This window comes from Orcinus orca, chromosome 10, assembly GCF_937001465.1.
Source record: "Orcinus orca chromosome 10, mOrcOrc1.1, whole genome shotgun sequence".
In the NCBI taxonomy this organism is placed as follows: Eukaryota; Metazoa; Chordata; class Mammalia; order Artiodactyla; family Delphinidae; genus Orcinus; species Orcinus orca.
This window is the reverse complement of record NC_064568.1, coordinates 99,482,208-99,505,869: the sequence shown is the minus strand read 5'-3', so window position 1 is coordinate 99,505,869 and position 23,662 is coordinate 99,482,208. Positions and strand designations below refer to the sequence as shown.

At 37.1% G+C, this 23,662-nt stretch overlaps 1 long non-coding RNA gene across 2 annotated transcripts in view; it reads right to left on the bottom strand.

The window, feature by feature from the left end:
* LOC125965550 (uncharacterized) overlaps positions 1-11,505 on the bottom strand; it is a 169,014-nt gene extending 157,509 nt beyond the window's left edge. For both annotated transcript variants that reach the window (XR_007479575.1, XR_007479576.1), the window contains exons 1-2: positions 11,420-11,505; positions 2,877-3,000 (exon numbers count right to left, since the gene is read on the bottom strand). This is a non-coding gene — a long non-coding RNA (uncharacterized LOC125965550). The remainder of the gene's footprint in view (positions 1-2,876; positions 3,001-11,419) is intronic.
* Positions 11,506-23,662: the final 12,157 nt, after the last annotated feature.

Here is a 23,662-nt window from a genome sequence, read left to right as displayed (position 1 = left end):
CAAAAATAAGTAAACTGTGCTGCTTAAAATTTTTTAATAGTGACCGCCTTTTTCTTTTATTTCTATGTCTAGATGAGTGTTGACCTTGGATAGAATCCATTAGCAAATTCAAATTAAACAAAGCCAAAATATTGATGTGGGTAGGCTTGAAAGCAATTGAAACTTCCAAAAATAATGTTGGAAAAATTGGCATAATAGGGAAAATCATTAAATATGACATATTCTTCAAAACTGATATGAAAATGGTATTTCAATTTGTGACATAAGTAATATAGTAAATAATGATAAATAAGTACTATGATTTATGCAAATCTGATATGTGATTATCTGAATTATTTAAGGAAATATAAGGGCTCTCATCTTTTAAAGAAGAAAACATTCATTCTGTTCCCTTCACAGCTATTTTAAATGATCACATATTCAGTTTGAAAAACATTTCTTTGTAGATGTCAGAGAGGTTAAAAATTGCAAGCAAGAATTATATATTTCTAGTTATTTTCTGCTTAAAATTTATTTTTGCATAAAGAAAAATAAGTATAATTCTATTTATAATATACAGATTTTAGAAACAACCTAAATGCCCAATAATAGAATATGATTAAATAGAATATCATTTATTAAATGGGATAGTAGGGAAAATACTCATAATAAAATGTTGAGCAAGAAAACAATATACAAAATCCATCTCATATAGCTAAAACAAATTGTTTAAAAATGGCTGATTGCTTTTTCATAATGCAATATAGTAATATTGTCACAGTTCAGTGACTATTTATCATACAGAAAATTTTCTACTTGCAAAACACCATGTGCTGAACTCTGTGGAGAATATAGAAATGAATAATTCTCTCATTTGTTTCTTGTTTTTGCAGTGGTGTTATGTACATTTCATCGAGGTTGTACTGGGTGGAACTTAATAAAAGAGTACTCCCTGCTACGGCCCAGTGAGTGTACACCCTTCACTGCTAAGTTTGGTGCAAAGATATCTTGTAAGTTATGTTAGCTGCTTCACCATATATTCATTGTAAATCACAGCCAAATAAGACTCAGTCCTGCTCTCTATTTTGCTGGACATAAACAACATTTTGTAATTGCTTTCAGTTCTTTCACCACAGCAAGTTTGAGAAAGCATGTAGAACAAAGCTCTAGACCTGAAGAGCGCACACAGTGCTCCTTTCAAAAGGGGTTTCAAAGTCAGTAGGCCCCAAAAAGGTGATTTTCTCACAATAAACTGGGAAACAGAGTAAAGGCAGGTTGATCCATTTTTTCCTATGTGGCAAGCACACATTCTTAATGTGAATGGACTTGTACTCTGAAGTGCAATAAAAATTAGACAATGAGAGACTGATAAGTTAATAGACAACGCCTAGATACCATTATTATTATTAAAGGAAAAAAGATGTAGATATTACTCCAATGTAAATGTTTTCAATTAACAGCATTGTCTCTTATTGTACCCACTTTTAATTAATTCATATATTACCTTTCTTCAAGTATGTCTTTAATACTTTTGAAGCATATTTTTGTCAGTATTAGAGTTACTATCTTTAAAGATTAATTTTTTATTGTTAAGAAAATGAATTAGGCTTAATTTTGTTTTATTATACAAGGTATAAATCCATCTCCGTTTGAGGCCATGTGAATAATATACACATAGAAAGCATTAGGGTACTTTCCAGATAAGTAATAAAATTAAATAAGAAATTCTGAATAATAAAACACCTAGAAGAAAATTTTGGAAATACTTATCTAATCTTGCATAGAGATCATAAAAGTAAGTAGAGAACTCCAAATAAAATTTTCAGTATATCTGGTTATGTGTAACAGACTTCCAAATGCAATAAATATATAAATGAAATTGTGAAGAAAGCCAAAAAATGAAGAAAGTATTTTCAAGTCAGAAAAAAGCAAAACATTTGTGCAAAATAATAGGAATAGGCTAAATCTAATCAAGTGGGCAAAGAACACACACACTTCATGAATAAAATAAGGGAATTGACAATAAGCCTGAAAAAGTAAACACTAGTACCACAATATCTGTAAATTAATGTAATTAGGATAACTACAGAGGCTTGTAAAATGTAGCAGCACCTTGTGCTGTGAAAGTGAAAATAAATACGAATTATTTTATGCTTTCTTTCCTGGAAGAAATTTATATCGAAAGTTTAAAGGAATGTACAACATTTGATACAGTAGTTTCAATTCTAGACTATATGTCAAGTACATGTTAAAACATAGAAAAACATTCCAGTATAACTTTATTTAGAATATACTGAAATTAGAAATAGTCTAAATGCCCAACAGTAGAACATGATTAAATGAAACATTATATATTAAATAGGATAGTAGGAAAATGCTCAGGATAAAATGTTAAATAAAAAATAACTTTTTTAATAGATGAACTGCTTAAAGTTGGTTATATTTGATGATTATATTTTCATGGTAAAGTTAAGAATGAGTTTTAATTTTCTCTTTGCTCTATTTGATATTTTTCTCCTTCTCTAAATAAATTTTAATTAGTTTAATAATCAGCTATTAATAATCAATGTTACTTCAAGAGAGGGAAAGAAGGAATTGCAACAAAGGTTTAGTGTTTCAAAGATTGGATTCACATGTAATTTCAGCCTTGCTTAATCCACATGTTTCTAAGTACGGCAAATCATAACTATCAAAGTCATTGCATATTCACCACAACAGAGTCGTTAAAGCATTAAAGTTGATAAGGCAGCTGTGTTGACATGAGACTCCTTATACCGTAATGGTCAGAATAGCTGGAGTCGATCTTATCAACCATCTACACGTAAAGGAGCCTTGCAGTCATACCTTCATTGACATGCTGTATTGTACAGAACCCTTGTGATTTGTTGCTATGGTACCTGGGAGATCCTTGGAGGCTCCAGTTCCACACTCTAGCTTGTTTGGGCATGTTTCAGGCATTCACAAACGAAAGAATGGAGTTTCCGTGTACACCCGCGTGGTTTTCCGGAGTCCTTCCTCCAGCTGTATAGGTAGCAAAGAAATCAACAAATGATCCCCCTTTAAACACAGTCATATGTTTATTCTGCATAGATACCAGAATCCAGTTTTTTATAGGCAGAAAGTTTAGGGATGCTAAACACCGAGGAAAAAGCCATTTAAAAGAAAAGAAAAGGGGCTTCCCTGGTGGCGCGGTGGTTGAGAATCTGCCTGCTAACTCAGGGGACACGGGTTCGAGCCCTGGTCTGGGAGGATCCCACATGCCACGGAGCGACTGGGCCCGTGAGCCACAACTACTGAGCCTGCGCGACTGGAGCCTGTGCTGCGCAACGAGAGGCCGCCATAGTGAGAGGCCCGCACACGGCGATGAAGAGTGGCCCCCGCTTGCCTCAACTAGAGAAAGCCCTCGCACATAAACGAACACCCAACACAGCCAAAAATTAATTAATTAATTTTAAAAAAAAAGAAAAGAAAGAAGACGAAAGGAAGTGAAAAGAAACACAACTGCTGTCACCATCTCCTGCATTTCCATCCTCCTACAATAGAGGTTTCTCTGGCATTTGGCCTCAGTCTTAGTGATTACAGGAATCAGGAAGGGGAGGGGAGAGAGGAATAGGTTTTCACTGTAAAACTGTAATAAAGACTAGTTCCAGAATTCAAAGGATGGATTTCTATTCTCCTGATTAAAGATGAGAGAGATCCTTGGGTTCTCATTCTCACTTGGGAAAAGCCATTTACTTTTCTGTGCCTTGTATTTCTCTGTCTGAGAAGAAGAGCTAAAATATTTGTCATCTATCAAGTCTAGGATTGCCTCTAAAAATCTATTACATTTATAAACATTTCACCTGTTTTGAACAAACAAGCAAAACCTTTCATTGGTCTTCTCTGGGTTTGCCAGTTTCTTATCCTTTTATAGTTTTTATCACTAGATCAATGGATCACAAAAATTATCAGTTTTCCGAAGATTGCTGGAAATCTTTTACATGGACTCCAGCGTATGGCAAATACTACGACAATAGACAGAAGAGGACCTACAAATGATGGTAATGGAGTAATCGGGAGAGTTGGAAGGAATGACAGAGACATTAAATTATTAAATTTACTGAAAGTGTGATACTGATTGTTCTTTGTACTACATTGATACTATATTAATTCATTGTCATTCTCTCTCTGTCTCCATCTCTCTCTCTCTCCACCTTCCACACTCTCCCCTATCTGTAGTATATACATGGAACAGTTGTGGTTTTTTAAAAATATTACTATTGCAAAGTTTCTGTGAAAATTACTTGATAGTGCTGGAAGACTAATACGATAATATGAATTGTTGTTGATTATCCAATACTCCAGTTTTAAAGTCCTTCAGAAACAAAATGTTAACAACCTTAACCTTTACTTGACTCTCAACCCACACTAATTGACCACACCTTGGATTTTGGTCACAGGGCAAATGTGTTTCCACTGCATTATGGTAAAGTCAGAAATTCTCATCTCTGACCGTAAACTGTTAACCCCACTAACTTTTTCACCTCCCCACATTCACTTTAGCTTTCTCTGTCATCCCTTCCAACTCTCCCAGTTACTCCATTACCATCATTTGTAGGTCCTCTTTGGAAATAACTCTTATTTTTTTCCCCCACTTAATCTGGATAACTGATATTCCCTATTAATTATCTCAGTGTTCACTCAATCTCCTTACTGCCTTTAAATTTGCCTGGAGAACAAAGGTGCAAGCTATAGGTCAGCAGCTGAGAATTTTAGGAGATCAAAATCTTCAGGACAGATGTGGAAGCTGAGTGTGAAGAGGGACCAGATGAACGGGTTCAAGATTGAGGCTGGGGCTAGACAGAAACGGCCGGAACCATATTCTTTTGGTTGCCTGCCTTTGGAGTGGCGGAAGTTGGGTGGTTAAAGGTATTAGGCTCAGTCCAATATCCAATGAAGAAGAAAACCCATTACTCAGCACATTGGTTTCCCCATGGTTTCAAGCTCCCTAAATTTAGGCACGCCATCAGGCATTTTTCTTTTCTTTTCTTTTCCCATCCTGTTATACACATTTATTTACCCCTGTCGAATATTTCCTAGCGGAGCTCTTTAAAGCACATCCTGGTTCACTAAAGCTCCTGCTTTATTCTTTCCAGACACCATTGCCTCTTACATCAATGAAAAGATAAAAGCCTCAAGACAGAAACCATGATTACAGTCCCCTCAATAAAATACTAAATAGCTTCTTCCAATCCCTGTCTGTCTCTGAAGAAGAAAGGTTTCTATGGGTCCCTGGTCTCACTCTCACCCTGCGTTTTTTGGAAGATGTTGCTTCTTCCACTTCTGCATACGCCCACAGTGTTTCCCTTTCTAAGGGAAATTTTCCAACTGTGGATAAAGGGTGGGTTTACTTTTGCTCATACCTGGTACCTCCAGAGCCTAGCACAGAGGAGGGGTTCAGCAAATAACTGTTAACCAGTCATTGGGTGTCTTCTAGGACTTGGTCTGCAAGATACAGTGTTTGAAGACCCCATACTGACTTTGGACTTTCCTCTTCCCTCTTCAAAAAGATTTGAGTCCCCTGACCCCTGCACAAGGGCCTTTTTCCTAATCTGGGGAGGATAAGAAGAAATATTGGTTCAACCTGCTCATGTTCTCTTTTAAAATATTTTTTGTCTCACACCTGGATAGTACCTTGAAAACTTAAAAGTCAAGAAGTCATCATCTTTATTCTAGGTTCTGCTGTAACCACTTCCCTCAGGGGGAACTATGAATTTTTATCAAATCTGGGGGTAGGATATATGGAAATTCTCTGCACTATCTTTGTAACTTTTCTGTGAACCTGAAACTATTCTAAAATTAAACAGATTTTTTAAAAATAATAGGATACTATGAAAAATTTTATAAAAACTATAATTTAGAGGAAATGGACAAATTTCTGAAAAAACAGAAATTACAAAGGCTGATTGCTAATTATTCAAATTTTCAAAAAATTGCAGCACTTCTACTTCTGAAGTTATTAAAGCTTAAAACTGCATTTAGACTTTTGGGGCAATCATATTTTCATGTACATGAACATATTAATAATATAAATATAGCCATAATAACAACATAAAAATACATTTATTGAGATGGAAGTATCTATTTAACTTTTTAAAATATTTTCTCATGAATTGTACATGATTATATATTTTTCACAACATAATTTTAAACCTGAACTTATTTATTTACAGACACATGGATCCATTGTTAAACAGATTGTCCATTTTAAAAAATAATTTAAATACATTTGTAAGAAGTGTAATTTTCCATCAATGACTTTTTGTTACCTTAGTAGTGGAACTATATATAGGGTGTGGTCATTTCAGACTTGTGATGTGTACCAACTTGTTTTCCTGAGTTCCTCCCCATCTCTGTTTCCACTGGCAGAATGTGAGTGAGTAGGATTCTAATCCCTAGAAACTGTCAATACTGCCTTACATTAAAAAAATGTTTTTTTACACATGTGATTAAGTTAATGATCTTGAGATGGGAAGAGTATCCTGCATTATCCATGTGGGTCCTAAAAGTAATCACAAGCATTGTTCTAAGAAGGAGAAGTAGGGATATTTGACCTCTCGGCTCTGTGACCAAAGAGGCAGAAATTGGAGTGATGTGGCCACAAACCAAGGAATATGGCAGCCAACAAAAGCTGGAAGAGGCAAGAATGGATTCTCCCCTAGACTCTCAGGAGGGAGTGTGGCCCCGCTGACAACTTGACTTTAGCCTACTGAAACTGATTTGGACATCTGTTCTCCAGAACTGTAATAAAATAGATTTCTGTTTTTTAAGGCACTAAGCTTGTGGTAATTTGTTACAAGGAGAGTGGGAGACTAACACTGAGCTCTTATCACCATAGCCAGTCTATACACTGTACATATTTTCACATTCTGAAGGCAAACATATCTTAATTATTTTGCCTTTATTTGATTGCTAGATTGCAAGAAAAATAGAATTTTATTGTATTTTTATTATGAATTTTCTCTTCAAGTTATCTTACCATTTTTTACTCAATTAGATTATTAGTATCTTATTTATTTTAACTTATGGTATATTGAAACCATTAATACTTTAACAAGTTTGTCTCAACTAAATTCCCCAATTTGAAATTTAATTTTATTTATCCGATTTTTATCCATATATAAGTTTTAACTAAATTATTTTGTGGTCTAATCTCTTTCTTCTTTACTGTGAAGTTTTCCACTTCTCTTTTGCTTAGAAAGAATCACCTTATCATTTGCTTATATTCTCTTCTTTCTTTTTTTATGTTTTACAGTAATCTTTTTTTTTTGCGGTATGTGCGCCTCTCACTGTTGTGGCCTCTCCCGTTGCGGAGCACAGGCTCCGGATGCGCAGGCTCAACGGCCATGGCTCACGGACCCAGCCGCTCCACGGCATGTGGGATCTTCCCGGACCGGGGCACGAACCCGTGTCCCCTGCATCGGCAGGCGGACTCTCAACCACTGCACCACCAGGGAAGCCCTACAGTAATCTTTTTATTCCATATATAATTTAAGCTAGTGTAAGATATGAGTTGAGGATCTGATTTTATTTTACTTTTCCAAATATATTACCAATTGTCCCAGCACCACTTAACTCTTTTTTTTAATTCTCTCATTTACTTGTGTGACTATCTTTATCAAATACTATTTTATATCTATCAGGTTTTATTAATTATTTTCTTCTACTACTCATTTAAAATTTTTTTGTAGTATATTTATTGGCAAAAACAAGCCTCCCCTTATTACTTTTTTTTTTTCCCAAAGTTCTTGAGTCTTCCTACCTAGACGAAACCTTTTATTTGCAGATCAACTTAAATTCTCAAGTTCTCAAATATACATATATATATATATATTTAAAGTTTATTTGGAATGATATCAAACTTATCAATAGATTTATGAGAAATTGACATCTTAGTCTTTAGCCTCCCCATTCAGGAACATGATTTGTCTCTCAATTTACTCAAAATTTCTTCTGCATCTGTTTCTAATATGGATATGTAGATGCACTAGGCCCAGAGAAAGCCAAAAAGTGAAGATGTGATTAAAATAAGCAGGTTTAAAAAATATAAATAAATAAAATACGCAGGTTTGAGACTGTCTGATTTGGGATGCATAACTGAAGCGCAGTGAGATGAGAAAAACTGGGTAAAGATACAGGTCCCTACATAAATATGAAGTGTTGATTAAGCCTCAAAACTGAATTGTGTAAGGAAATACCTGATTTTCCAGAGACTTGTGGTCACTAATATTAGAAGCATCTCTCAGCAACACTATATACATTTATTAAGATAAGTAAGTAAATAAAAACACATCTAATTCATATGGACAAGGAAAAAAAAAGAATGGCTGGATGGCTTCTCACATCAAAGTCTGTGGACACATCAGTGTATTTGGGAGAATTGCAAAAGGGTGACTTATTTTTAGTTTCCAGATGCTAGATTAAAGCAAGTTTAGCTCTTATTGGTGAAAGAAAACCCTATTTATAACCATGAACTAACTACATGGTATATCTGGTGATCCTGTTACTTCTTTTGAATGGCGAGAGGAAGGCAGGGCAGTATCAAGAGGTGATGTCACTAGAAAACAGTAAGTCAAATTTGTGAATTCTCTGAAAGTTGAATGGGAACAGAACAAAATGATTTTGCAACAATGTTTATACAATTTCTTCAAAAATATTCAAATAGCTAAAATACCATGCTCCTCTCCTAGCAGGGGAAGTATGAATGAACAGGGAGGTCTGGGAAGAGACAATTACAGTAAACACATCTGAAATGAATGCCTAAATGATGAGGCAGGGTTGCACTTTATTTTTTTCTTTCACTCTAAAAGGAAGGAGAGCTGAGGCTCAGTTAAAGTTGGCAGAGCCTCTGCACCTTGTGGACCATTAAGCCATCGCCCAGCTTACAATGCCCTTCTGCCCAAGCTGTGCCCAGGAGTGCAGTGCTTATTGTTTCTTTCCGCTTAATGATGGAGGTACCTGGTCCATGCAGTGAAGCAATATAATGGATAATAAAGCTCCCCGAGAGTTCTGATACAAGTACAGGGCAACAAGTCATGTGAGCTAATGAAAACCTGGGTGGGCTTCAGGAAGAAAAGAACCCTTGAAAGCAGGTCTCCAAGGTAATGTGGAGTTATGCTCTGTGATCGGTGTTCTTCAGGGAAGTGACTCCCAAGGATGTAGGAACACACGACTGACTTTCAACGAGAGACAAGACTATTGCATTACTTACACTGCATGAAGGTACCAGGAAGTGCCTTAATACATCAAGGGATATGTTTTTATGATTGCTTCATTGGTTCAGGTAGAAATATTCAGATATTCAGACCCACAGAATATTATTCAACCCCCCAGAAACTGAGAGGGTGGATGAACCTCCCTAATTTATAACAGGGAGTGGGTTCAGACTTTGGAGATTAAAATAGAGCAGAGTTGGAGGTTGTGTTTATTAGAATACAAAATTGACATTAATCATGAAGTTTCCATTCCTACTGTCACTCAGAGACAACATGAGAAGCAGTCTTACTCTTCAATACTAAGCCAAGACTGACTCAAACCCTTAATTCCAAAGTCTATGTCCAAGGTTTCTCAAGGAATTCACTGGGTCTCCTCTGCTGCTTGGATACCTAACTGTGAAATGATGGTCTGGGTGCTATAGCCCATCCACCCAGCAGGAAACAAAGCCCTACTTATTTTCAAAGGTACACCTAAGATTCTCTCATTCTCTCTCTCTCTCTCATCTCTATCTCTATATTTCTCTGTCTCTGTCTCCTCTCTTTCTCTCAAACACACACATAATCCCACCCCCCCACACGTACACCCGAGTGCCCACACATTCCTGATTTACGGATTTATGGGGAGTATTAGCAGATGATCACACAGAACAGAACTCCACAGGAAACAACCTCAAACTGTTTTTTTCTGAGCTCCACCCCCCATCCTGATTCTGAGGGCTCCTATTTTGGCCCTTCTCCCACTCAGTACCCAGTGCCCTGTAACTTTCTAGCTCATGTCCACCCTCCATTTCTCTATAGTTCTGGATTGGCCTTGCTGAATGTCCACCCTCTATGGCTCTTGCAGCCCAAAGGTACAGCCAAATCATCAGGTGCCATTAGACTACATGTTTTTCCGTTTAGCATTCACACTTTCACGTGTTGGTTAGACCTACCTACCTCGTGGTCACTCTGTGCCAGACACTATTCTAAATACGGGGGAATATAGTGATCAAGAGGTAATCTGTCTTCGTCATGATTTTAGAATGTGTTGGGAAAAACAGGAGAAACAATTACAAAATTATAAATAATTTTCACAAGGTTTGTTTTCTTGGGGAAAAAACCCCAACCAACCCCCAAACCCCTTAGTTCACCCAGTGAGTGTAGAAAGCCTTGCACATGGGGACATGTAAACTGAGACCTGGGGTGAAGCAGTCTCCCAGGTGTCCCGGAGGGAGGAGGGCTTTCCACATAGAGGGAAGAGCAGAGGCAATGGCAAAAAACAAGTGCAAAGATTGGACAGAGAACACCGTGAGGGGCAGAGTTTGACGTGGAACACGAAGCTGCCGGCAGGATAGTGGAAAATATTGAGCCTCATGGTTACATAATGAGATATACATCTGAGAGGCAGCGCTCTGCTGGTCACACGAGGGAAGGTTGAGGGCAGGGTTAGGATGAGGAGGGATGAGGCGAGAGGAAGGGACACAATGAGGGGTTGATTCCAGTGATTCAAACCAGAAACAGAAAGGGTGGCGCCAAGGATGAGGGAATAGGGATGAGATGGGGGGATATATAAAACATTTTTAGGAGACCATTTTTTAAAATTCATTAAACACAAAGGCAAGGGGAAGAAACTAGGAAAACCCTTAGATTCCTGACTAGGGTGACAGAATTGAGAGGGGTCCTGGACACTCATTTAGGAAGTGTGAGAATGGGATTAGATCGAGATGCTGGGAAGGAAATAACTGTGGTTTTGCAAATGTGAGATTGAAGTGTCGGTGCAGATGACCAGAGACCAGTTGACATTTGTTCCTTCTGAAGATTCAGAGAGTTTAATGAATTCATCCAAGGTTACATAATCAGTTAATTGTGGGGCTCAGACCCTGCTCTATGAATCTGTGATTGATGCACTGTTACTGAGTCACGTGGGTATGACTTCTAGCTTATCTGCATCTGTCTACAGGTGCGATGGATGTGCCCATTCACACTGTTGTATCAAGTTCCCCTTCGAGGCTGGGGAATGACTAGCCCAATTGTGGGTTCAGATATCGGGGATGAAGCAGGCTGGAGCTAACTGGTCCTTGACGAAAGTGAACCTGTGACTTTGGCTTCAAAAGCCCCATTTCTAACTAGCTGGACTTGGAGACCACTGACAGCTGTGGTCATAATATATGGGAAAGAGGGTGATTTATTCAAAGGAAGAAACTCACCTGGATTCTGAATGTCAATCAATTTTCAAGAGATGCAGACACAGCCAGCAGGCCACTCCCCGGAGTTCCTTTGTCTTCTGAAGCTGAAAAACACAATATTTCAAAGAAGACTAAAAATCAGAAGAAAGATTATCAATGTAAACCTAGATTCTAGTCTAGAATATTTACATTAATTCTCAAGGCATATGTACAACTGACCAAACTGGGAGAGATGATGACAAGTTGACAGGCTGAATAGTAAGATTTTAAGCTGCAATCTGATGCCCTCCTGGTTCTTTATGTGCCTGACTCGTCACTCTTGTTGATCCTTGGAGCACCAAACCAAGAATCAGATTCCAGGATTTCCATGTGGCCAGTGGTCAGTGTTTGTCTCTGACCTAAGAACTACTAATCCACTCTACTTCCTTGAGTCTCCTCATGGGACAAAATTTTATACACTTGGACAAAAGGGCATTACCCTTTGTACTTTTCTGTTTTATTTTTATTAAGGAAAATAAGATGACCTATTTTAAAGGCCAATTTAAGTATAGCTTTTTATGAGCCTTTCAAATGCACGAGACTTTCCTCAACTCCAAAATCCTGAGAGTTGGCGTTAATATTAGATTTTTTGCCAATTTATTTCACCCTGCCTCCCCCTGTTAGAGTACAAACTCCATGAAACCAGAAAATGGGTTTTATACACTTTTACATATACTGCAGTACTCAGCTCACTGTTTTACATGTAATAAACAACAACATTTGCTGACTTAAAAGCATATTCAATTCCACTAGAAGTAGGGGGAAGAGGCATGGGGTAATTATTCATTTAGCTTTAGTTATCTCATTTGCAATATAGAAATAATTCCCACTTCTGCAAGGCTAGACGAGAAACACAAAACAAATATATATGAAAGCACTTTGTGCAACACAGTGGACCACATGGATGTAAATAATTATATAATTGTATAGCTTTTCTAGTGGTATCATCATACAGAAAGTGAAGTACAAAAGGAACTTCACTTCATCCTTAGCTCTTAATTCATTTATTTTTATGAATTTTAAAACCTCGAGCGATTTCTAAAGTGCTTTCAAGAATCACAGAACTCTACTTGACAGAATAATAAATCAAGTCAGAAGACTGTGTGGCCAATTACTTAAGAAGCAGACTATTCCAGTGCATCATAATGAGAAAAACATGGACGAAAATATGGTTTCTTTATTCCTTCAAAACCAACGTTGATAAATGCTCTTGTTTTGTTAATAATCTTTTTTTTAAATTAAATGCGAGCTTCCCCAGATGTCTGTAAATGCGACTATGTATATATTTTTTCGCTCTATTTTTTCTGATCTACTTAAACACTCTTTCAATGTCTAATCTCTGTTGGGCTCAACATTCTTTCTATGCAGTTCTTACAATTCTCTTTCTAAAGTTTGTAGAATTACAGGCAGACCTTGTTTTACTGCCCTCTGCTTTATTGAGCTTTGCAGATACTGTGTTTTTTTACAGATTGAAGGTTTGCGGCGACCCTGTGCAGAGCAAGTCTATTGGCCTCAGTTTTCCAGAAGCATTTGCTCACTTTGCATCTGTTTCACCTTTCAGTAATTCGTGCAATATTTCAAACTTTTTCATTATTATTATATTTGTTTTATGGTGATCAGTGATCTTTAATGTTACTGCTATGACTCTCCGAAGGCTCAGAAAATGGTTAGCACTTTTTAACCACAAAGTATTAATTAAGGTGTGTACATTGTTTTCTAAGACATAATAGTATTGAACACCTAATGGACTACAGTAGAGTGTAAACATAACTTTTATGTGCACTGAGAAACCAAAAAATTTGTGACTCGCTTTATTGTGATACTCACTTTATTGCAGTGGTCTGAAACTGAACCGGCAATATCTCTGAGGTATGCCTGTATTTTCATTTGATTTTTAAATAGTATTTCATTTAAAAAGAATATGTAATTAATTCTAAATTTTATAATCCATTATGTTTAATTACTCTTTAAAAAGAGTGTTCCAGTTTTCTATTGCTGTATAACCAATCATCTAAAAATGTAGTGGCCGGCCTAAAACAGCAACAATCATTCTTATCTATCACGATCTCTATAAGTCAGAAGTTTCAGAAGTGATATTAGAAGGGACCAGCCAGAGCAGCTGTGGCTGGAACAGAGGTGATGGAGGTGGGATTGGGATGGCTGGAGACTGAGCATCTTTCTGTCTCTTTACATAGTCTCAGAACCCATCCATATGGTCTCCACATGGGCTATATTTGGCTTCCCCAATAGCATGGTAGCCTCAGGGCTGTCAAACTGCTTACTTGGCCAGTAAAGACTTCAAGAGCAAGCATGCCAGGAAGCAGGAAGTTGTGTCTTGGTTCCTCAGCATTGCAAGTCACAGAGCATCACTTCTGCTGTACTCTGTTGATTGAAACAGTGACAAAACCCTGCCCAGTTTCACGAAGTGGAGGCAGAGGCCACATTTCTCTGTAAGGAATTTCAAAGAATTTGCAGATATGTTTTTAAACTGACATAATGAAAACAATATGGCTGTTATCCCATGCACTTGCCTAAGTAATGAAAATCTTACTTCCCATAAATTCAAATATTTAACAGTTATTGAGTGTTTACTATGTGTCAGGCACTGAGATAAGTGCTGTTGGTAAAAAAGATGAAGACATAGTTTCAGCCCTAAATGTGTTTGCCTTCTAATAAGAAAGAAAGGCGTAAACTGGTTAATTACAATGCTTGATAAATACGTGCACTGTGACGGCACAGAGAGGGGACAGGGAGAGAAGATGGCGTGTGCCTTCTGAAAGCAGTAACCTTGAACTGAGTTCTAAACAATGAGCGCTGGTTGATTATTTATTCCAGGGAGTGGGGTCAGAACGCAAAGCCACAAAGGCAAGAAACGGTGATGCAAGTGTGTGTGTCTGTGTGTGTGTGTGTGTGTGTGTGTGTGTGTGTGGACACAAGTAGTGAGTGTTTCTGAAACATATGTTTGTGCCAGGGAGTGGCTGGAGATGAAGCTGGAGAGAAAGAGAGGGGTTACATCATGCAGGACCTCATGGACCAAGGTAACTGGCTAGCGCTTCTTCTGTAGATCCTGGGGAAACTTGGAAGGATTTTAGGCAAAAGAGTGATATAATACCATTTATTCAGGCAGCTGTGGAGAGGGCAGAGTTAACAACAGCAACAAAAAGAACCTATTAGAAAAATGTTGCAATACTTTGGTGACAAATACTGGGGTAAATAGTAGTAGCAATGAAGAGGATAATACTAGTATTAAACACAAAATCAGGTCTACAGAACTTGATGAGAGATTAGACAAGGGACCTGAAAGAAAAGGAACTGGGAAGTTTGCTAGTGTGGGGAACAGGGTAAAGAGTGCTGTCACTAACACAGAAGAGGAAGGGGTTCTAGGAAAGATGTTTTGCTCACATGGAATTTAATGGGCCTTCGAGGCAGATATGATGACAATTATAATTATTAATAATAATGACTGGAACTTGGGCTTTGTTTATACATCACTCTTCTTAGCAGTTTTAAACTATTGTGACACTTACTTAGCAACCCTTCAGGTCATGGCCAGGCATACATTCCCAAGATTTTTGCCAAGAATACACCTACGGATTCCCAATCTGAAGTTTAAATGCATAGCTTAACTAACGGTACATCAATAGCCCTGATGAAAGACACTGAACAGTAGGATAACATCATCAGATACAAATAAAGATAAGGTCCTCCTGATGGCTGTCATTGCTATTTTTCTCACATTAGGAAAATAATAGCTTCTTATCATATGAAAACCTTTGTGCTCATGTATATCCTGTCTTAGGGTGCAGTTTACCGTTTTATATCCCTAAGCCTTTGGGAGTTCAAGGACTTATTTTTTATTTATGAATGTGTGTGAACTAAATAAAACCTGTTTGGGTTCTCTTACTTGAAAGTCTGAAGAGAGATATTTTTCTACTAATGATGTAAGTAAAGGTCACTTAACAAATCTTATTTGATGTTAAAAACCATAACTTGATTAAATGTTAAATGTTATTTATTTAATCACTTCAAAAGCATCACAGATTATTGATCAAAAACATGGATAATAGAACCATTTTAATTTTGCCAGTAAATAAATGAGAAGACCTATGATAGTCCTTAGGAAGTGCTATTTTACCATCCTTTTTTAATCATATCTATGAATTTAAAATATATGTTTAAAATAACAGTTCATGGTTGGCTCCTGCTTTTATACAATCTGATATTTTTTGCCTTTAATTGGAATGCCTAGATCGTATATATTTAACATAATTTTGATATATGCATGGCTTAAGTTTACCATCTTACTACTTACTTTTATTTATTTATTTATTTTTGCGGTACGCGGGCCTCTCACTGCTGCGGCCCCTCCCGCTGCGGAGCACAGGCTCCAGACGCGCAGGCTCAGTGGCCATGGCTCACGGGCCCAGCCGCTCCGCGGCATGTGGGATCTTCCTGGACCGAGTCACGAACCCGTGTCCCGTGCATCGGCAGGCGGACTCTCAACCACTGCGCCACCAGGGAAGCCCCTTACTACTTACTTTTTGGTATTCTTTCTTTCTCTTCTTCTTTTGTAATATTAGAATATCTTTATGGTTCTATTTTTATCTCCACTGTGGTTTGCTTGCTATAGGTCTTTATTTTTTCACAATTGCTCTGGAGTTTAAAATATACATTTTAACTTATCAGAGGCTGCTATCAAATACTAATAAGAGCAAACACTGTTATAGTTTAAGAATCCTACAACAGTGTCCTTTCATTTTCCCTGGCATCATTTTTGTTATGATTATATATTTTACTTCTAATATGTTTTAAACTTCAGTGTACATGGCTACTATTTTTCTTGCTACTCTATTTTTTAGACAATAATATTTAAAAAAGAGTAAAAGTAACTAAACATTGGCTTTTATATTTACCCATAATTTTACAATTTCTAGATATCTTCATTCCTTTCTGCAGATCCAGCTGTCTATTTGATATTATTTTCCTTCTAGCGAAACAACATATTTTAATCTTTCTTGTACTTCAGGACTGCTGATAATAAATTCTTTCAGCTTTGGTTTGTCCAAAAAAGTATAGACATTATTTTTTGCAAGATATTTTTGAAGGGTATAGAATTCTAGGTGATAATTTTCTTCAAGTACTTTATAGATGTCTCTCCATGGTCTTCTCGTTTGCAGTTTCTGTCAAGAAGTCTCGTGTCATTTTTATCTTTCTTTCTCAGCATATAATGAATCTTTCTCTCTGGCTGACTTCAAGCTTTTAACTTGGGTTGTCAGCAGTTTGTGTAATAGGTGTAGCTACCTCTGTTTTCCTTTGTATTCACCATTCCTGTGTTTCCCTCAGCTCTTTGGTTCTGTGATGCATTCTTTTTCATTGCATTTGGTTAAATCTTAAAAAGTATTTTTTAGTTGCTGTCCTTAAGTTTATAATATACCTTTTAAAATAACCTGAGTCTACCTTCAAATACAATTATGTTGTTTTAGGTATAGTACAGGTACCTTATTATTTCCGTTTAATCCTTCTCTGGCTGCTTCTTTTTGTATAAATACAAGCTTCTGACCTACCTCACTTTTTCTATGACTGAAGAGCTTTTCTTAACATTCCTTGTAATGCAAGTCTGCTGGAAATGAATTTCTTCACTTTTGGTTTGTCTAAGAAAATCTTTATTTCTTTTTGAGTTTTTAAGGTTAAACTTCATTATCTGTGTAATTCTAGACTGGCAACTATTTTCTTGAACAATTTGAAGATTCCATCCACTCTCTTCTTGCTTACGTGGTTTCTCTTGAGAAATCAGCTATATTCTTAGTCTTCTTTCTCTACAGGTAAAGGTGGTTTTTCACTCCTCTGGTTTTCTTCAAAGTTTTCTCTGTCTTTGATTTTCTTTCATTTAAATACGATACATCTTGGTGTTTTCTTGGCTTCCAGGATTTGTGGTTTGGTGTCTCTCTTAATTTAGGGTATCTTTCAGTCATTAGTACTTCAAATATTTCTTCTCTCCCATTCACTCTTTCTTCTCCTTCTATTTTTCTAATTATGTGTATTTTATACTGTTTGATATTGTTCCACAGTTCTGAGGTGTTCTGTTCTTTCTTCTTTCTTTCTCTTCTTTGCGTTTAAGTTTGGGAATTTTTTTGACTCATTTTCAGTTTCCCTGATTTCCTCCCCCTAGCTGTGTCAAATCCTCCGATGAGCCATCCAAGGCCTTCTTCATGCCTGTTACTGTGCTTTTTATTTCTAGTGTTACCTTTGAATTTTTTTTTGTTTGTTTAATAATGTCCATCTTGCCGCTGACATTACCCATTTGGTCTTTCATGTGGTCTACTTGTTCCATTAGACCCCTTAATATGTTGACCGTAGTTATTTTAACTTCTTTGTCTGATAATTCCAACATCTGTGTCATATTTGAGTGCAGTTCTGATGATTGCTCTGTCTCTTCAGACCACTTTTTCCTTGCCTCTCGTATGCCTTGGAATATTTTGTTGGAAGTCACTTATGTTGTATGATAGGTTCTGAGGTCAGAAGCCCTCAGTGTGAGTATTTATGTTAATCTAGCTAGCAGTTGGGCTGTGTTTAATGTTTGTATTGTAATTACCTGTGGCTTCAAACTCCTCTGGCATCCTCGTTTTTGTCTCTTTTCTTGGCTTTGGGACTTCTTATTAAACTGTTCCTTACAGAGAGTCTGTCTTGCAGCCCTGTCAGCTGTAATCCACTGTTGTTATTATGCTGGAGTCTTGGCGTGGTGGTAGCGTGTGGGAAAGGAAAAAAGTTCCCTCATCTTCTGATTAAGTTTTAGTCTTTCAGTGGGACTGTGTCTCAGAGGTATGGCTTTCACAAGTGTTTCTGTCCCTCCTCTAGGTTATAGCTTTTTTCCCCTCCCTCTGCTCCCTACTCCCTTCCTTGGCTGCAACAGTCCCAATCCACTTCCTTGAAGTTCAGTTGCTTGTTAACTAGCTTTGTTTTTTTTTAATTAAAAAAATATTTCCCCCCCTTAGATGAGATAGGAAGGTGCTGTGGGCTAGAGTGGGGAGGAATTCTCTTCTCCCAGGTGGGACAAGGACTAGGCATTGCCATCTAGTGAATTAGTTTCATGGAGAATAAGATTTTACTATGCAGAAGGTTCTGGCAGGGATTCACAATGGCTACTTTTCTCTTCCCCTTGCCAGGACCATGAGAGTAAGAAACTGATCTTACTCCATGATCATCTTATCATGATCACCAGAGTAAGAAACTGGTGGAGTTCCTGAAGTGAGAGCCCAGGAAAGGATGGAGACCCCCTGTGATTACAGCCTCAGGAGGTTTTCATTTTCATGCTAGTCCACACTCATCCTCTAGTAAATTATCAAGTTTACTAGTTGTGATGGTTAATTTTACGTGTCAACTTGTCTAGGTACCCAGTAGTTTGGTCAAACGCTAGTGTAAATGTTGCTGTGAATATAATTTTTAAATGTGACTAACATTTAAATCAGTACACTTTTAGGAAAGTAGATCATCCTCCATAATATGGGTGGGTCACATGCAACTAGTGGAAGGCCTTCAGAGAGAAGACTGAGGTTCCGTGAAGACGAACAGAGTCTGTCTCTAGATACCTTTGGACTCAAGACTGCAACATTAACTCCTACCAGAATGTCAGCCCGCCAGCCTGCCCTGCAGATTTTGGACTTGCCAGTCCTGCAACTGTGTGAGCCAGTCCTTAGGAGATATAGATATAGATGATATAGATATAGATACAAATATAGATGATATAGATATAGATACAGATATAGGTACAGATATAAATATAGATGATATAGATACAGATATAGATATAGATGATATAGATATTTCCTATTGTTTGTTACTCTGGAGAACGCTTACTAATACAATGCTATTTACCTTTTCTGCAGGATGCTTTTTCATATTAATAGAGTCACTTAAAAATCCTTATGATAGTTCCCACCTCTGAATCTAGTTTGGTTGATATTTTCATCTTTTGTCAATGGGTCTTTCTTTTATTCTCACTTTTTTTGGTGCCTTGTAATTTTTGACTGAATGCCAGACATTTTGGTAGAAGAGCAGCACAGAGACTAAAGCATATTTATGCCTGGAAATAGGTATGACTCTTCCCCCATAAGACCATTATTGTATAGGATGGAGTCAATAGGGTCAGCTGTTGGGGTGAGTTGGGGTTCTGCTGTTCTTGTTACTTTCAGTGCACCACAGGCTCAAATACTTCCTGGGGAGCACTGCCACTGCCTTGTGCTTACTGTAAGAGCTGGAGTGCCAAAGAGCTTTTCTAAAAATTCCTCCCCTACATGTAGCTTTCAGTAGGCCCTACACATTCCTAAGTGTAGGTTCCCTAAGAGAATCCTGAGAAGGGTTCTCTTGTCTCTCCACAAATGGCAAATTACTGTTATTTGTTACTCAGTGAAAGCCTCACGGTGGGGCAGGGGTGGTTCTCAGTTTTCCTAAACAAGCCCAAGTTGTAGGTATGCGTTTGTGGCTGAACGTCAAGAATGATGCTTTCTCAGCATTCCCTCTTGTATTATTGTATCAGTGGACCCTGGGCAAGAGGTTTCCTGCCTCTTACTAAGAGATTGATGGCTTTTGCCAAGTGACACTGTAAGTGAGAATGACATGTAGGTATGGCTCTCTGCCTCCTAAGTGGGGGTGGAACTGTCATTAGCAAAAACAAAATAAAAAGTTTTCAGCTTATTGCCAGTTGTGGAATTCTGAAAATTCTCTGTTTTAGGAGAAGATGAGATGATATATGAGATAACAGAAATAAACAATTCTCCCCCAAATGGCCAATCAACTAACTAAACTAATTAGTTAAAAAATGCCAAATCACTTTGATATGTAGTACTGAGTCTGGACTTGTAAGATATCAAGATATGACTTTATTCTGGCCTTGTCAGTATTTTATTTTATTTATTTATTTTTAAAATTTATTTTATTTATTTATTTTGGGCTGCGTTGGGTCTTCATTGCTGCGCACAGGCTTTCTCTAGTTGTGGTAAGCGGGGGCTACTCTTCGTTGTGGTGTGTGGGCTTCTCATTGTGGTGGCTTCCCTTGTTGCAGAGCATGGGCTCTAGGTGCACGGGCTTCAGTAGTTGTGGCTCGTGGCCTCAGTATTTGTGGCTCGTGGGCTCTAGAGCACAGGCTCAGTAGCTGTGGCTCATGGGCTTAGTTGCTTCGTGGCATGTGGGATCTTCTTGGACCAGGGATCGAACCCGTGTCCCCTGCATTGGCAGGTGGATTCTCAACCACTGCAGCACCAGGGAAGCCCCTGTCAGTATTTTAGAATCTTGTTTATCCACTTGTTCAAAGTTCCTTTATTCTTCAATGTACTGAGTTTCTACGGGAACATTAAATGTGATACAAAAACTTGGCATGATGCTAGACCCAAAACAATGGTGTTTTATCAGGTGGGAGGTGCTGGATTCTTGTTTTTGATGGCTTGTTTATTTTATTTGGATTCCATCATTTTATATAAGCCTTCTTCCATACCGACCTCTGATTATCCGTATTCCTTCTTCCCTCCATACACACAGTTTTACAATGTTACTTCAAATGCTCTAAAATAAAGCTACTGTGCTAATGAGCACTATTTCTTGAAGGAATTGAATGGCAATTACAAATTATAGACATTCTTATGCATTTTCAGATTTTCATTATTCAAGTTTGATTATTAAATCCATGTACAATTCCGAACCTTTGCTCTTGTGCTGCTGCCACTGCTTATCCCTTTTGGTCACTGAGTTATATTGTACTTTATCAGAGAATAATTTGAGACAAAGAATAAAAGGTAAATTTACATTGTTACTACTTTCCAAATAGTTCTTAGCATGCTACCTTGGAAGACTATTTAAATTAACATTCTAATTTTGATGGAAAATATTGAAACAACTGACAAATAGTAGTATTTTTACACTTATCTATGCATTTTTTCAATAACTGTATTCTCATGTTTTCTTATTAAAGTAGATAACTGACAACAACTGCTAACTAAAGGAGGTAACCAATAACCCACAGTAACAACTGATAAAGATAACAACTGATAGCTGGTACTAGGCTTATAGTATGGGATAATAGTTTCATTACTCAATAAGCAATATTAGATCTTAACAGTTCTGCAATATGATTTAACTAGAAGGACACTGGACTTCAGCGTCAGGCTATCTTGGTTTCCACCTAGCTCTGCCACTTTCTGTATGCTTCACTGGAAAATTCCTTTTCATTTCTGGTTCTCAGTTTCCTTACTTTTAAAATTTTATTATAACCTGTGTACATCAAAGGACACTTGAGGAGAACAAATGCGCTAATGTGCTTGTACCTAATGCAATTAAAAATTAATGCCATTATTAATGTCTTGCATAGGTTAACATTACACGTTTGAAGACACTGACATGCAAGAATTCAAAGGATTTAAAGAAGAGTCTATTGTGGATTCAATACAACTTCATGATAAAGTTCACAAACTCAGAATTTCAATCAGTCTCATTTTAGGGATTGGTCCTTTATCAATTCTAACACACATTTTCCCTGTTTAAAGCTTCTTTTCAATATTTTAATATTTTACACAATATCAATTGTTTTTCCACATCAATTGGCAAAAACAGAGTTCACTGTTATTTTGATTGTGCCATCCAGGCAATAAATAGATTCATTCTACTTGTGTTGGCTTGTGGATTTGAAAATAAAGGAGCTTTTCTAAGAAACCAAGAGATAAAATTTTGAATTGCCAATCTTCCAGCTTTTAAAAATTTTAATCCAGGAAATAATTTCCATGTGAATATATACTCTTCCAATTATAACACCGCCCCCTAAAAGCTTTTTATGTATCCACACATTCCTCTAATGAACCACACAACAGTTCCATTCTTTAAAAGATCTGCAGAGAGGGCCAACTCATTAGTAGGAGGAACACTAATTTGGGTAAAAATTAAAATTTCCCATAAGAGTCTGATTATAAGTCAAAATAACTTTGAAGACATTTGATGATTTTTGCCCTGATGCTTATACATTTTTTGAACAAGAGTACAGTTAAAAGAAAACAGTGGTGATCATAAATATAAACCCAGGGTCAGAAATATCATGGTCTGTTAAAACATTCTTCCCAAAATTTGAGAGGAAATATTTCTTTGGGACTTTGGTGAACATGAACGCTTGGAATTAGGCCTTCTGCCTAATGTGAACTCATTCGCTTTGAATATTTACTGATATTCTTAATAAAAAGAGATCCACTGATTCTGACTTTCAATCCTCTTTCCTCATCTGGTGGTCATTTAAGATCTGATAGATACAAAAGCTTTTCCTGAGAGGCATAGTCTAGCATGAATAAAAGCCAATATTAATGTGATTAAAAGAGTATGAGTTCTTTCTTTTGTTAAAATGAACTTGTAATTCTCTGTAGACATGATGTATGTGGTAGTGGAAAGAATATAAAGTATAGTGTGAATGTCTGTCACTACAGCCTGTAAATCCACTCACTGTGGCGAACCATCCCAAGGCTTCATCCGGAGATCAGGGCTTTCTAACCAGTCATTTCTCCTTGAGGTTTGCTTCCAAACAAAATATGTTCTGTTTAAGAAGTTCTTTTAAAGGGTAAAGGTGGTTTAAGGGTCAGAAAAGATGGGAGTATCTATGTCTCAACTCTGCCATTGTATTAAGGAGAATGACCAATTCCTCCTGTTCTATTGTGTGTTTATTTGAGTATAATCTGCCTTGTACATCTCCATGGTGTTTCTTACTTTATAGACAGTAGAAAATATTTTACATAAAATATATTATGTTTTTTTCTGCCTTTTCTAAATAATTTCTTTACTGTGCTGCTGAGAAGCTCCGTAACAGCCTTTGAGCTCTTAGATTTTTAGAGCCAGATGGAAAAGAAAACTTAGAGCCATCATGGATATTTTCCCACCTAGCCTTAACTGTCATCATCAGAGCTTGTAGGATACATGATCTCATATGTTGGCAATAGAGATAAAATTATAAAACTGGCCAATCCTACTCTCTTGTTAAGTGTTATGAAGTTTCTCAATCGTAGCATTACTAAAGATAATTTCAATGCAGCTTCCTTCTTCTTACCCCTCCATAGACATGACAGTTGTTTCTTGCGAGTGAATGTTTTCTTTTATGTGAATATTTATTTATAAAGCAAATTGCGTGTGATCGACCATTATTTACTGTAGCATAGATACTAAACCATAGTCTTGAAATTTGACTATGGTTCAAAATCCAGCGTT